Raw genomic sequence first — 17,158 nt, forward strand, 5'->3', positions numbered from 1 at the left:
ACCCGACTCACCCACCCCCCCGAGACTATGTCCCCAAACCTGCCACCCAACCCCAACCCCCCCACCATCCCGAGACTATGTCCGCAAACCCGCCACCGACCCAGCAGCCCACCCCCAAAGTCTAACTCCCCAAAACCGCCACCTGACCCACCCCCACCACCCCCGAAACTATGTCCCCAAACCCACCACCCGACCATCGCCACCCATCCCCCGAGACTATGTAGCCAAATCCACCACCCGAACCCCCCCACACCACCGAGTCTATGACCCCAAACCCGCAACCCGACTCCCCCCACCCCACCCAAGACAATGTCCCCAAACCCAACACCAGAACTCCCCCACCCCCCCGAGACTATGTCACCCAACCCGCCACCTGACCCCCCCACCCCAACACCCTCCCAAGGCTATGTCCACAAACCCGCCAACCGACGCCCTCAGCCCCGAGACCATGTTCCCAAACCCGCCACCCAACACCTCCCCCACCCCCCCCGAGAATATTTCACCAAACCCGCCATCCGACCACCCTCCCCAACCCCCCCTGAGATTATGGCCCCAAACCCGCCACCCAACCCAACCCCCCCCACCCCCCCGAGACTATGTCCCCAAAACCACCACCCGACACCCACCCCACTTCCCCAGACTATGTCCCCAAACCCGCCACCAGACCACCCCCCCACCCCTCCCGAGAGTAGGTCCACAAACCCGCCACCACCCCACCACCCCCCCGAGACAATGTCCCAATACCCGCCACTGACCCACCCCCCCACCCCCCCAAGTCTATGTCCCCAAACCCACCACCCGAACCCGCCACACCACCCCCGAGACTATGTCCACAAACCCGCCCACCACGACCCCCCCAACCACCCGAGACTATGTCCCCAAACCCGCCTCTCGATCCCCCCAACCCCCCGAGACTATGTCCCCAAACCCGCCTCCCGAACCCCCCATGGCCCCCACCCCCGAGATAATGTCCCCAAACCCGCCAACCGACCCCCCCACCCCCCCAAATCCCCGAGACAATGTCCCCAAACCCGCCACCCGACACCTCCACCCCCCCGAGACTGTGTCCACAAACCCGCCACCCGAACACCCTCCCACCCCCCGCGGGACTATGTCCCCAAACCCGCCACCTGAACCCACCCCAACACCCGAGACTATGTCCCCTAACCCGCCACCCAACCACACACCCCCCCACCCCCTGAGACTATGTCCCCAAACCCGCCACCCGACCCCCCCCCAACCACCCGGAGACTATGTCCCCAAACCCGCCACTCGACCCCCCCACCAAACCCCGAGACTATGTCCCCAAACCCGCCTCCCGGCCCCCCCACGCCCCCCACCCCCGAGATAATGTCCCCAAACCCGCCAACCGATCCCCCCACCCCGGCAAACACCCGAGACTATGTCTCCAAACCCGCCACTTGACCCACCCACCCCCCCAAGGCTATGTCCCCAAACCCGCCACCTGACCCCCCCAACCCCCCTCCACCCCCCCGAGACTATGTCACCAAACCCGCTACCCGAACACCCTCACACCCCCCCGCGTGACTATGTCCCCAAACCTGCCACCCGACCCCACACCCCCCCCACACCCCAGGACTATGTCCTCAAACCGCCACCTGACCCCCCCAACCCCCACCGAGACTATGTCCCCAAACCCGACACCCGACCCCCCCACCCCCCCCTCACCCGCCCAAGATTATGTCCCCACACCAGCCACCCGACCCCACCCACCCACCCAAGATTATGTCCCCACACCCACCACCCGACCCCCACCCACCCCGCTCGAGAATATGTCCCCAAAGCCGCCACCCGACCCCCACCACACCACCCCCAAGACTATGTCCCAAACCCGCCACCCGACCACCTTCCCCACCAGCCCCTCGAATATGGGCCACAAAACCTCACCCGACACCCCCCACACCCACTGAGACTATGTCCCCAAACCCGCCAACGTGTCACCCCCCACGCTGCCCGAGACTATGTCTCCAAACCCGCCACGCGACCCACCCCCACCCACCTCAAGACTATGTCCCCAAACCCGCCACCCGACCACACCCCCACCCCACCCGCCCGAGTCTATGTCTCCAAACCTGCCACCCGACCCCTGCAGCCCCGCACCCCCCCGAGATAATGTCCCCAAACCCACCACCCGACCACACCCCCACCCCACACGCTCGATAATATGTCCCCAAACCCGCCAACCGACACCTCCACCCCCCCACCCCCACGGGATAATGTCCCCAAACCCGCCACCCAACACCCCCCAACCCCCCAAACCCGCCACCAGACCACCCCACCCACCCGAGACTATGTCCCCAAACCCGCCACCCGACCCCCCCAATCCCGCCCGAGACTATGTCCCCAAAATCGCCACCCAACCCCCACCCCAGCCCCCCGAGAGTATGTCCACAAACCAGCCACCCGACCCCCTCCACCCCCCCGAGACTATGTCCCCAAACCCGCCACCCGACCCACGCCCACCCGCGCCGAGTCTATGTCACCAAAACCGCCACCCGGCCCCTCCACCCCCCTGAGACTATCTCCCCAAACCCGCCACATGACGGCCCCCCACCACTCCGAGACTATGTCCCCAAACCCTTCACCCGACCCCCCACACCCCCTCCGGGACTATGTCCCCAAACCCGCCATCCGACCACCCCCCACACCCTCCGAGACTATGTCACCAAACCCCCCACCCAAATCCATCCCCCAACCCCCCAAGACGATGTCCCCAAACCCGCCACCGACCCACCCCCCCACCACCCCCCGAGTCTATGTCCCCAAACCCACCACCTGAACCCTCCCACACCCCCGAGACTATGTCCTCAAACCCGCCACCCGGCCACACCCACCACCCCCACTGAGACTATGTCCCCAAACCCGCCACCGACCCACACGCCCTCACCCCCCCGAGTTTATGTATCCAAAAGTGCCACCAGACACCCCCCACCACCCCGAGACTATGTCCCCAAACCCGACAGCTGACCCACCCCACCGCCCCCGAGTCTATGTCCCCAAAACGCCACCCGACCCCCATCCCACACCCCCCGAGACTATGTCCCCAAACCCTCCACCCGACCCACCCCCACACACCCCGATTCTATGTCCCCAAACCTGCCAAACGGACCCCCACCTCCCCGAGACTATGTCCCCAAAGCCGCCACACGTCTGACCCCACCCCCCCGAGACTTGTCCCCAAACCTGCCACACGACCCCACCCCCCCACCCCCCGAGACGATGTCCCAATACCCGCCACTGACCCACCCCCCCACACCCCCAAGAGTATGTCCCCAAATCCGCCACCCGAACTCCCCCACCACACCTGAGACTATGTCCACAAACCCACCACCTGACCCCCCTCAACCACCCGAGACTATGTCCCCAAACCCGCCCGAGTCTATGTCCCCAAACTCGCCACCCGACCACACCCCCACCCCACACGCCCGAGACTATGTCCCCAAACCCGCCAACCGACTCCTCCAACCCCCCCACCCTCCCGGGATAATGTCCCCAAACCTGCCACACGACCCCGCCCACCCCCACCAAACCCCCGAGACTATTCCCCAAACCTGCCACCCGACCACCCCACACCCCCGAGACTATGTCCCCAAACCTGCCACCCGACCCCCCCACCACCCCCGAGACTATGTCCACAAACCCGCCGCGTGACCCCCCCCACCCTCCCGAGTCTATGTCCCCAAAGCCGCCACTCGACCCCCCCAACCCCCCGAGACTAAGTCCCCAAACCCGCCACCCGACCACACCCCCACCCCACCCGCCCGAGACTATGTCCCCAAACCCACCACCCGACCCCTCCAACCCCCAGCCCCCCGAGATAATGTCCCCAAACCCACCACCTGACCACACCCCCACCCCACACGCCCGAGACTATGTCCCCAAACCCGCCAACCGACCCCTCCAACCCCCACCCCCCGGGATAATGTCCACAAACCCGCCACCCGAACCCCCCGACCCCCAAACTCCTGAGACTATTCCCCAAACCCACTACCCGACCCCCCCCGCACCCCCGAGACTATGTCCCCAAACCCACCATCCGACCTCCCCCCACCCCGCCTGAGACTATGTCCCCAAAACCGACATCCGACCCCCTTCACCCCCCCGAGACTATGTCCCCAAACCCGCCACATGACCGCCCCCCACCCCCCCGAGACTATGTCCCCAAACCCTCCACCCGACCCCCCCACCCCCACCGAGACTATGTCCCCAAACCCACCACCCGACTCCCCACATGCCCCCGAGTCCATGTCCCCAAACCCGCCAACCGACCACCCACACACACCCCCACGAGACTATGTCCCCAACCCCCCACCCAACCCCACCCCACCAACGCCCCCGAAACGATGTCCCCATATCCACCACCGACCCACACCCCCCACCCCCCCAAGCCTATGTCCCCAAACCCGCCAAATGACTCCCCCCACCCCCCCGAGACTATGTCCCCAAACCCGCCACCCAAAACCCCAACCCCCACCACCCCCACGAGACTATGTCCCCAAACCCCCCACCCAACCCCACCCCACCAACGCCCCCGAGACGATGTCCCCATATCCACCACCGACCCACACCCCCCACCCCCCCAAGCCTATGTCACCAAACCCACCAAATGACTCCCCCCACCGCCACCGAGACTATGTCCCCAAACCTGCCACCCGACCACACCACCCCCCCGAGACTATGGCCCCAAACCCGCCATGAGAGCCCCCCCACCCTGCCCGAAAATATGTCTCCAAACCTGCCACGCGACTGCCCCCCACCCCCCGAGACTATGTCGCCAAACCCGCCACCCGACCACCCCCACCGCCCCCGAGTCTATGTCCCCAAAACGCCACCCAAACCGCACCCCACGCCCCCCCCGAGACTATGTCCCCAAACCCGCCACCCGACCCACCCCCACCCGCCCCGATTCTATGTCCCCAAACCCGACAACCGGACCCCCACCTCCCCGAGACTATGTCCCCAAACCTGCCACACGACCCCCTCCCACACCCCCCGAGACTATGTCCCCAAACCCGCCACACAACCACACACACCACCCCCCGAGATGATGTCCGAATACCCACCACCGACCCACCCCCGCCACCCCCCCAAGTCTATTTCCCCAAACCCACCACCCGAAACCCCCCACCACCCCCGTGAATATGTCCACAAACCCGCCACCCGACCCCCCCAACCACCCAAGACTATGTCCCCAAACCCACCTCTCGACCCCCCCGAACCCCCCCGAGACTATGTCCCCAAACCCTGCACCCGACCCCCCCCACCCCCTCCGAGACTATGTCCCCAAACCCACCACCCGACTCCCCACACCCCCCCGAGTCCATGTCCCCAAACCCGCCATCCGACCACCCCCCCACACACCCCGAGACTATGTCCCCAAACCCCCCACCCAACCCCACCCCTACAACCCCCCCGAGACTATGTCCCCAAATCCACCACCGACCCACACCCCCCACCCCCCCAAGCCTATGTCCCCAAACCCGCCACCTGACTCCCCCCACCCCCCCGAGACTATGTCCTCAAACCCGCCAGCCGACCACACCCCCCAGCCCCACCGAGACTATGTCCCCAAACCCGCCACCCAAAACCCCAACCCCCACCACCCCCCCGAGACTATGTCCCGAAAGCCGCCACCCGACCCCCCCCACCGCCCCCGAGACTATGTCCCCAAACCCGCCAACCGATCCCCCCCACGCCCCCTGAGTCTATGTCCACAAACGTGCAACCCGACCCCCACCACCCACCCCGAGATTATGTCCCCAAACCCACCACCCATACAGCCCCACCCCCCGAGTCTATGTCCCCAAACCGCGATCCAACCACACCCCCACCACCCCGAGACTATGTCCCCAAACCCGCCACTGACACACACCTCCCACACCCCGAGTCTATGTCCCCAAACCCGCCACACGACCACACCCTATCCCCCCCGAGAGTATGTCCACAAACCCGCCAACCGACAACCCCCACGCCTCCCGAGACTATGTCCCCAAACCCGCCACCCGACCCACACTATCCCCAACCCCCCGAGTCTATGTCCCCAAACTGCCATCCGACCACACCCCAAGACTATGTCCCCAAACCCGCCACCGACCCACACCCCCCACACCCCGAGTCTATGTCCCCAAACCCGCCACCCGACCGCACCCCATCCCCCCGAGAGTATGTCCACAAACCCGCCAACCGACCACCCCCACGACTCCCGAGACTATGTCCCCAAACCCGCCATCCGACCCACACCACCACCAACCCCCCGAGTCTATGTCCCCAAACCCGGCACCCAATCCCCCCCACCCCCGAGACTATGTCCCCAAACCCACCACCCGACCATCCCCCCCAACCACCCGAGACTATGTCGCCAAACCCGCCACCCGACCCCCACACCATCCCGTCGAGTCTATGTCCCCAAACCCGCCACCCAACCCCCCAGCCCCCCCCGAGACGATTTCCCAAACCCGCCACCCGACCACCCCTAACCCCCTGAGACTATGGCACCAAACCCACCACACACCCCCTCCGAGACTATGTTCCCTACCCCGCCACCCGACCCACCCCCTACCCCTCCCGAGACTATGTCCCCAAAACCCCCACCCGACACACCCTCGCCCACCCAAAGACTATGTCGCCAAACCCGCCACCCGGCCACCCCCACCCCACGAGAGTATGTCCCCAAACCCGCCACACGTACACCCGCACCCCCTCCGAGACAATTTCCCCAAACCCGCCACCAGACCCCCCCCACCCCCCCCGAGTCTATGTCCCCAAACACGCCATCCGACCACCCCCCCACCCCCCCCGAGATTATGTCCCCAAACCCGCCACCCGACCAACCCCCCCGAGACTATGTCGCCAAACACGCCACACGTACCCCCCCACCTCCCCGAGATTATTTCACCAAACCAACCCCCCAACCCCCTGAGAATATGTCCCCAAATCCCCCAACCGACCCCCCCCCACGCCTCCCGAGACTATGTCCCCAAACCCGCCACCCGACCCACCCCCACCCGCCCCGAGACTATGTCCCCAAACCCGCCACCCAACCCCACACCCCCGCAACTATGTCCCCAAACCCACTGGCCCACACCAGCCCCACACCCCCGATTCTATGTCCCCAAACCCGCCACCCGACACCCCCCACCCCCCCGAGACTATGTCCTCAAACCCGCCACCCGACCACCCCCACCGCCCCCGAGTCTATGTCCCCAAAACGCCACCCGACCCCCACACCAAGCCCCCCCGAGACTATGTCCCCAAACCCGCCACCCGACACCCCCCACCCGCCCCGAGACTATGTCCCCAAACCCGCCACCCAACCCCACACCCCCGAGACTATGTCCCCAAACCCACCACCCGACCCACCCCCACCCGCCCCGATTCTATCTCCCCAAACCTGCCACACGACCCCCCCCACACCCCCCGAGACTATGCCACAAACCCGCCACCCAACCCCACCCCCCCGAGATGATGTCCCCAAACCCGCCACCCGACCACACCCCCACACTACACGCCCGAGACAATGTCCCCAAAACCACCAACCGACCCCTACACCCCCCCCACCACCACCGGGATAATGTGCACAAACCTGCCACCCGACCCACCCCACCCCCCCAAACCCCCGAGACTATTCCCCAAACCCACCACCCGACCACCCCACCCCCCCGAGTCTATGTCCCCAAACCCGCCACCCGACCCCCACCAACACGCCTGAGACTATGTCCCCAAAACCGCCACCCGACCCCCACCCCACCCGCCCCAAGCCTATGACCAAAAGCCGCCACCCGACCACCACCCCACCCCCCCGAAAGTATGTCCACAAACCAGCCAACTGACCCCCTCCACCCCTCCGAGACTATGTCCCCAAACTCGCCACCCGACCCACGCCCACCCGCGCCGAGTCTATGTCCCCAAACCCGCCACCCGGCCCCTCCACACCCCCGATGCTATGTCCCCAAACCCGCCACCCGACCCACGCCCACCCGCGCTGAGTCTATGTTCCCAAACCCGCCACCCGGCCCATCCACCCCCCCGATGCTATGTCCCCAAACCCGCCACATGACCGCCCCCCACCCCCCCGAGACTATGTCCCCAAACCCTTCACCCGACCTCCCACACCCCCTCCGAGACTGTCCCCAAACCCGCCACCCGACTCCCCACACCCCCCCGAGTCCATGTCCCCAAACCCCCCACCCAAACCAACCCCCCCACCCACCGAGACGATGTCCCCAAATCCACGACCGACCCTCCCCACCCACCCACCCGAGCATATGTCCGCAAACCCGCCACCTGACCCCCCCCACCCCTCCGAGACTATGTCCTCAAACCCGCCACCCGACCACACCGCCCACCCCCACCGAGACTATGTCACCAAACCCGCCACCTGACACCCCAACTGCCCCACCCCCCCGAGACTATGTCCCCAAACCAACCACCCGACCCCCACCCCACCCCCTCAAGACTATGTCCCCAAACCCGCCACCCAACCACCCCCCGCACCCCCCCCCGAGAGTATGTCCACAAACCTGCCACCCGACCCCCCCACCCCCCGAGACTATGTCCCCAAACCCGCCAACCGACACCCTCATGCCCCAAGAGACTATGTCCACAAACGCGCAACCCAACACCCCCCACCAGCCCCGAGACTATGTCCCCAAACCCACCACCCGACCACACCCCCACCCCCCCGAGACTATGTCCCCAAACCCGCCACCGACCCCCCCCCCCACCCCACACGAGTCTATGTCCCCAAACCGGCCACATGAAACACCCCACCCTACCCGAGAATATGTCCCCAAAACCGCCAGCCGACCCCCCCACCACCCGCCAAGTCTATGTCCCCAGATCCGACACCTGACCACCCACCATCCCCCCCGTGAGTATGTCCACAAACCCGCCAACCGACCCCCCCCACGCCTCCCGAGACTATGTCCCCAAACCTGCCACCCAACCCCCCCCACCCCGAGACTATGTCGCCAAACCCGCCACTCGACCCCCACACCACCCCGCCCAAGTCTATGTCCCCAAACCCGCCACCCGACCCCCCAACCACCCCGAGACTATGTCACCAAACCCACCACCGACCCACACACCCCCACCCCTCCGAGTCTATGTACCCAAACCTGCCACCCGATCCCCCCACCCCCGAGACTATGTCCCCAAACCCGCCACCCGACCATCCCCCCCAACCCCCTGTAACTATGTCGCCAAAACCGCCACACAACCCCCACACCACCCCCCCCGAGAATATGTCCCCAAACCCGCCACCCAACCCCCTGAGACTATGTTCCCTAACCAGTCACCCAACCCCCCATACCCCTCCCAAGACTATGTCCCCAAAACCGCCACCTGACCCACCCCCGCCCGATCCGAGACTATGTCCCCAAACCCGCCATCCGACCACACCCCCCCACACCCCCCCGAGATTATGGCCCCAAACCCGCCACCCAACCCAAAACATCCCCACCCCCCGAGACTATGTCCCCAAACCCGCCACCCGACCACCCCCCCACCCCCACCGAGACTATGTCCCCAAACCCGTCACACGACACCCCACCCCCCCGAGATTATGTCCCCACACCCGCCACACAACCACCCCCACCCCCCCGAGACTATGTCCCCAAACCCGCCACCCCGACCCCCACCCCCGAGACTATTTCCCCAAACCCGCCATCCGACCACACCCCCACCCCCCCGAGATTATGGCCCCAAACCCGCCACACAACCCAACACCCCCCAACACCCCGATACTATGTCCCCAAACCCGCCAAACAACCCCACCCCCCCACACCCCCGAGACTATGTCCCCAAACCCTTCACCCGACCCCCCACACCCCCTCCGGGACGTTGTCCCCAAACCGGCCACACGACTCCCCACGCCCCCCCGATTCCATGTCCCCAAACCCGCTATCCGACCACCCCCCCACACCCTCCGACACTATGTCACCAAATCCCCCACCCAAACCCATACCCCCACCACCTGACCCACACCACTGCCCCCCGAGACTATGTCCCCAAACCCTCCACCCGACCCACCCCCACCCACCCCGAGTCTATGTCCCCAAACCCGCCAACCAGACCCCCAACCCCCCGAGAATATGTCCCCAAACCCACCACCTGACCCCCCCACACCCTGGAGACTATGTCCTCAAACCCACCACCCGGCCACACCCACCACCACCCCCCGAGACTATGTCCCCAAACGTGCCACCCGACACCCCAAACCCGCCCAATCCCCAAGACTATGTCCCCAAAGCCGCCACCTGACCCCCTCCCACCCACCACAAGAATATGTCCCCAAACCCACCACCAGACCGACCCCCCACCCCCCCCGAGAGTATGTCCACAAACCCGCCAACCCACCCACACGCCCCCACCCCCCCGAGTTTATGTCCCCAATACCGCCACCCCGACACCCCCCACCCCCCCCCCCCGAGACTATATCCTCAAACCCGCCACCCGACCACCCCCCCCACCCCCACCGAGACTATGGCCCAAAACCCACAACCCGACACCCCCCACACCCCCGAGACTATGTCCCCAAACCCGCCACCTGACCCACTCCACCGCCCCCGAGTCTATGTCCCCAAAACGCCACCCGAACCCCATCCCACGCCCCCCAAGACTATGTCCCCAAACCCTCCACTCGACCCACCCCCACCAACCCCGAGTCTACGTCCCCAAACCCGCCAACCAGACCCCCACCCCTCCGAGACTATGTCCCCAAACACGCCACACGTCTGACCCCACCCCCCGAGACGTTGTCCCAATACCCGCCAATGACCCACCCCCCACACCCCCGAGAATATGTCCACAAACCCGCCACCCAACCCCACCCCTCCAGCCCCCGAGACGATGTCCCAATACCCGCCACCGACCCACCTCCCACCCCCCCAAAGCTATGTCCCCAAACCCGCCACCCGAACCCCCCCACCACCAACGATAATATGACCACAAACCCGCCACCCGACCACCAGCAACCACACGAGACTATGTCCCCAAAACCGCCTCTCGACCCCCCCCAACCTCCCGGGACTATGTCCCCAAACCCACCACCCGACAACACCCCCACCCCACCCGCCCGAGTCTATGTCCCCAAACCCGCCACCCGACCACACCCCCACCCCACACGCCCGAGACTATGTCGCCAAACCCACCACCCGACCCCCACACCACCCGGCCGAGTCTATGTCCCCAAACCCGCCACCCGACACCCCAGCCCCCCCGAGAATATTTCCCAAACCCACCATCCGACCACCCCCAACCCCCCGAGACTATGGCACCAAACCCACCACACACCCCCTCCGAGACTATGTTCCCTGCCCCGCCACCCGACCCACCCCCTACCCCTCCCGAGACTATGTCCCCAAAACCGCCACCCGTCCCCCCCACGACACCCCAAGTCTATGTACCCAAACCAGCCACCCGACCCACCCTCGCCCACCCCGAGACTATGTCCCCAAACCTGCCTCCCCGCCCCCCCCACCCCACGAGAATATGTCCCCAAACCTGCCACACGTACACCCGCACCCCCTCCGAGACAATTTCCACAAACCCGCCACCAGACCCCCCCCAACCCCCCATGAGTCTATGTCCCCAAAACCGCCATCCGACCACCACCCCACACCCTCCGACACTATGTCACCAAATCCCCCACCCAAACCCACACCCCCGCCACGTGACCCACACCACCGCCCCCAAGTCTATGTCCCCAAAACACCACCCGACCCCCATCCCACGCCCCCCGAGACTATGTCCCCAAACCCTCCACCCGACCCACCCCCACCCATCCCGAGTCTATGTCCCCAAACCCGCCAACCAGACCCCCAACCCCCCGAGAATATGTCCCCAAACCCACCACCTGACCCCCCACACACCCTGGAGACTATGTCCTCAAACCCGCCACCCAGCCACACCCACCACCCCCCCGAGACTATGTCCCCAAATGCGCCACCTGACCACCACCCCCACCCCCACCGAGACTATGTCCCCAAACCCACCACCCGACACCCCCCACACCCCCGAGACTATGTCCCCAAACCCGCCAGCTGACCCACTCCACCGCCCCCGAGTCTATGTCCCCAAACCCGCCACATGTCTGACCCCACCCCCCGAGACGATGTCCCAATACCCGCCACCGACCCACCCCCCCACACCCCCAAGAGTATGTCCCCAAACCCGCCACACGAACCCCCCCACCACCCCCGAGACTATGTCCACAAACCCACCACCCAACCCCACCCCTCCACCCCCCAAGACGATGTCCCAATACCCGCCACCGACCCACCCCCCCAGCCCCCCAAGTCTATGTCCCCAAACCCACCACCCGAACCCCCCCACCACCAATGATAATATGTCCACAAACCCGCCACCCGACCCCCCCCCAACCACACGAGAATATGTCCCCAAACCCGCCTCTCGACCCCCCCAACCCCCCGGGACTATGTCCCCAAACCCGCCACCCAACCACACCCCCACCCCACACGGCCGAGACTATGTCCCCAAACCCGCCAACCGACCCCTCCACCCCCCCCACCCCCCCAGGATAATGTCCCCAAACCTGCCACACGACCCCCCCACCCCCACCAAACCCCCGAGACTATTCCCCAAACCCACCACCCGACCACCCCACACCCCCGAGACAATGTCCCCAAACACGCCACCCGACCACCCCACACCCCCGAGACTATGTCCCCAAACCCGCCACCCGACCGCCCCCACTACCCCCGAGACTATGTCCACAAACCTGCCACCCGACCCCCCCCACCCACCCGAGTCTATGTCCCCAAGGCCGCCACTCGACCCCCCCCAACCTCCCGAGACTAAGAGCCCAAACCCACCACGCGAGCACACCCCCACCCCACCTGCCCGAGACTATGTCACCAAACCCGCCACCCGACCCCTCCACCCCCCCCAGCCCCCCGAGAAAATGTCCCCAAACCTGCCATCTGACCACACCCCCACCCCACACGCCCGAGACTATGTCCCCAAACCCGCCAACCGACCCCTCCACCACCCCACCCCCGCGAGATAATGTCCACAAACCCGCCACCCGAACCCCCCACCCCCCAAACTCCCGAGACTATTCCCCAAACCGGCCATCCGAACCCCCCGCACCCCTGAGACTATGTCCCCAAACCCGCCATCCGACTCCCCCCCACCCCGCCCGAGACTATGTCCCCAAAACCGCCACCCGACCCCCTTCACCCCCCCGAGACTATGTCCCCAAACCCCCCACCCAACCCCAACCCCCCAAACCCCCCGAGACTATGTCCCGAAAGCCGCCACCCGACCCCCCCACCGCCCCCGAGACTATGTCCCCAAACCCACCACCCGACCCACACCACTCCCAACCCCCCGAGTCTATGTCCCCTAACCCACCACCCAACCGCCCCCACGCCCGAGACTATGTCCCAAACCTGCCACACGAACACCCTCACCCCCCGAGTCTATGTCCCCAAACCGCCATCCAACCACACCCCCACCCCCCCGAGACTATGTCCCCAAACCCGCCACTGACCCACACCCCCCCACACCCAGAGTCTATGTCCCCAAACCCGCCATCCGACCACACCCCATCCCCCCGAGAGTATGTCCCCAAACCCGCCACCCAAACCCCCCCACCCCCGAGACTATGTCACCAAACCCGCCACCCGACCCCCATACCACCCCGCCCGAGTCTATGTCCCCAAACCCGCCACCCGACACCCCAGCCCCCCCGAGAATATTTCCCAAACACGCCACCCGACCACCCCCAACCCCCCGAGACTATGGCACCAAACCCACCACACACCCCCTCCGAGACTATGTTCCCTACCCCGCCACCCGACCCACCCCCTACCCCTCCCGAGACTATGTCCCCAAAACCGCCACCCGTCCCCCCCACGACACCCCAAGTCTATGTACCCAAACCCGCCACCCGACCCCACGAGAATATGTCCCCAAACCTGCCACACGTACACCCGCACCCCCTCCGAGACAATTTCCACAAACCCGCCACCAGACCCCCCCCCACCCCCCCACGAGTCTATGTCCCCAAACACGCCATCCGACCACCCCCCCACACCCTCCGACACTATGTCACCAAATCCCGCACCCAAACCCACACCGCCGCCACCTGACACACACCACCGCCCCCGAGTCTATGTCCCCAAAACGCCACCCGACCCCCATCCCTCGCCCCCCGAGACTATGTCCCCAAACCCTCCACCCGACCCACCCCCACCCATCCCGAGTCTATGTCCCCAAACCCGCCAACCAGACCCCCAACCCCCCGAGAATATGTCCCCAAACCCACCACCTGACCCCCCCCCACACCCTGGAGACTATGTCCTCAAACCCGCCACCCGGCCACACCCACCACCCCCCCCGAGACTATGTCCCCAAATGTGCCACCCGACACCCCAAACCCGCCCAACCCCCGAGACTATATCCCCAAAGCCGCCACCTGACCCCCTCCGACCCAGCACAAGAATATGTCCCCAAACCCGCCACCAGACCAACCCCCCACCCCGCCGAGAGTATGTCCACAAACCCGCCAACCCACCCACACGCCCCCACTCCCACCGAGTTTATGTCCCCAAACCCGACACCCCCCCACCCCCCCGAGACTATGTCCTCAAACCCGCCACCCGACCACCACCCCCACCCCCACCGAGACTATGACCCAAAACCCGCCACCCGACACCCAAAACACCCCCGAGACTATGTCCCCAAACCCACCAGCTGACCCACTCCACCGCCCCCGGGTCTATGCCCCCAAAACGCCACCCGAACCCCATCCCACGCCCCCCGAGACTATGTCCCCAAACCCTCCACCCGACACACCCCCACCAACCCCGAGTCTATGTCCCCAAACCCGCCAACCAGACCCCCACCCCCCCGAGACTATGTCCCCAAAACCGCAACACGTCTGACCCCACCCCCCGAGACGATGTCCCAATACCCGCCACCGACCCAGCCCCCCACACCCCCAAGAGTATGTCCCCAAACCCGCCACCCGAACCCCCCACCTCCCCGAGACTATGTCCACAAACCCGCCACCCAACCCCACCCCTCCACCCCTCCGAGACGATGTCCCAATACCCGCCACTGACCCACCCCCCCAGCCCCCCAAGTCTATGTCCCCAAACCCGCCACCCGAACCCCCCCACCACCAATGATAATATGTCCACAAACCCGCCACCCCGACCCCCCCCAACCACACGAGACTATGTCCCCAAACCCGCCTCTCGACCCCCTCAACCCCCCGGGACTATGTCCCCAAACCCGCCAACCGACCACACCCCCACCCCACCCACCCGAGTCTATGTCCCCAAACCCGCCACCCGACCACACCCCCACCCCACACGCCCGAGACTATGTCCCCAAACCCGCCAACCGACCCCTCCACCCCCCCCACCCCCCCAGGATAATGTCCCCAAACCTGCCACACGACCCTCCCCACCCCCACCAAACCCCCGAGACTATTCCCCAAACCCACCACCCGACCACCCCACACCCCCGAGACTATGTCCCCAAACCCGCCACCCGACCGCCCCCACCACCCCCGAGACTATGTCCACAAACCTGCCACCCGACCCCCCCCACCCACCGGAGTCCATGTCCCCAAGGCCGCCACTGGACCCCCCCAAACCCCCCGAGACTAAGAGCCCAAACCCGCCACGCAAGCACACCCCCACCCCACCCGCCCAAGACTATGTCCCCTAACCCACCACCCAACACCCCCACCCCCGATACTATGTCCCCAAACCCGCCACAAAAACACCCTCACCCCCGAGTCTATGTCCCCAAACCGCCATCCGACCACACCCCCACCCCCCGAGACTATGTCCCCAAACCCGCCACCCGACCACACCCCATCCCCCCGAGAGTATGTCCACAAACCCGCCAACCGACCACCCCCACGACTCCCGAGACTATGTCCCCAAACCCGCCACCCGACCCACACCACCACCAACCCCCCAAGTCTATGACCCCAAACACGCCACCCGACCATCCCCCCCACCCCCCTGAGTCTATGTCACCAAACCCGCCACCCGACCCCCACACCACCCCGCCCGAGTCTATGTCCCCAAACCCGCCACCCGACCACCCAAACACCCCGAGACTATGTCCCCAAACCCGCCACCCGACCACCCCCAACCCCCCAGACTATGGCACCAAACCCACCACACACCCCCTCCGAGACTATGTTCCCTACCCCGCCACCCAACCCACCTCCTACCCTTCCCGAGACAATTTCCACAAACCCGCCACCAGACCCCCCCCACCCCCCCGAGTCTATGTCCACAAACACGCCATCCGACCACCCCCCCACCCCCCCACCCCCCCGAGATTATGTCCCCAAATTCGCCACCCAACCATCCCCCCCGAGACTATGTCCCCAAACCCGCCACACGAACACCCTCACCCCCCGAGTCTATGTCCCCAAACCGCCATCCAACCACACCCCCACCCCCCGAGACTATGTCCCCAAACCCGCCACCGACCCACACCCCCCCACACCCCGAGTCTATGTCCCCAAACCGGCCACCCGACCACACCCCATCCCCCGAGAGTATGTCCCCAAACCCGCCACCCGACCCACACCACCCCCAACCCCCCAAGTCTATGTCCCCAAACACGCCACCCAACCCCCCCACCCCCGAGACTATGTCGCCAAACCCGCCACCCCACCCCCACACCACCCTGCCCGAGTCTATGTCCCCAAACCCGCGACCCGACCCCCCAGCCCCCCCAAGAATATTTCCTAAACCCGCCACCCGACCACCCCCAACCCCCCAGAATATGGCACCAAACCCACCACACACCCCCTCCGAGACTATGTTCCCTACCCCGCCACCCAACCCACCTCCTACCCTTCCCGAGTCTATGTCCCCAAACCCGCCACACGTACACCCGCACCCCCTCCGAGACAATTTCCACAAACCCGCCACCAGACCCCCCCCCAGCCCCCCGAGTCTATTTCCACAAACACGCCATCCGACCACCCCCCACCCCTCCGAGATTATGTCCCCAAATTCGCCACCCGACCATCCCCCCCGAGACTATGTCCCCAAACCTGCCACATGACCCCCCCCACCCCCACCAGACCCCCGAGACTATTCCCCAAACCCGCCACCCGACCCCCCCCACCACCCCC

This window comes from Carcharodon carcharias, chromosome 18, assembly GCF_017639515.1.
Source record: "Carcharodon carcharias isolate sCarCar2 chromosome 18, sCarCar2.pri, whole genome shotgun sequence".
NCBI classification, from domain to species: domain Eukaryota; kingdom Metazoa; phylum Chordata; class Chondrichthyes; order Lamniformes; family Lamnidae; genus Carcharodon; species Carcharodon carcharias.